A 734-nucleotide genomic window follows, 5' to 3' on the forward strand; every position below is an offset into this window, starting at 1 on the left:
GAATAGCTGGCTGGCTCCCAAGTTTGTAGTATGAACAAGTAAGGTAGAAGTTATTGAAGGCATTATAAAAACGAAACCTACCCAACTGAAAACACACTCTCCCCTTTTTATTGCATTTCTAATTCAATGTCTTCATCTGCCACCATACACTTCACTTCCTCCATTATTATTTATTTCCCTTCCAACCGCACACCTTCTTCAATTCTCTTTTTCTTTTTTTTTTAAAAAAAAAATTACTATGTTTAGATGTTTAATTTTATAAATATAATCGTTGATATATTGTGTATTTCATTCAATAACTATCACTAGAGCTAGCTAGGATAAAGTTATTGAGTTTTTGAATTCTGACATAATATTGATGAGTGGGTTTAAAAAACAAACAATCACAACATGCAAATAAATAACCTATCTATCTGTACTTTTACAGAAAATAATCATTCCGATAAATTAAAGCGAGCACTCAATTGAAGGAGAGCTAGCTAGGGTTGCCTTCGCTACTATTCACTTTATAACCTATATATACTTCAGATTTAAGTGAATACAACGTGATCTATGTATGTATCATGTTATCCATATACTGCTATGTAGTAGTCCTCAAGTACAATTTTTTATGGCTTCACTTCATTTTCAAACTATAAATTAAAAAATAATGTTACATATTCAAGTGTTTTTGTTAATAAAGTTTAATTTAGTTGATCTAACATCAATAAAAATTATCAGTTATGAGTAATATT

The sequence above is a fragment of the Arachis ipaensis genome, chromosome B06 (genome assembly GCF_000816755.2).
Source record: "Arachis ipaensis cultivar K30076 chromosome B06, Araip1.1, whole genome shotgun sequence".
Lineage (NCBI taxonomy): Eukaryota > Viridiplantae > Streptophyta > Magnoliopsida > Fabales > Fabaceae > Arachis > Arachis ipaensis.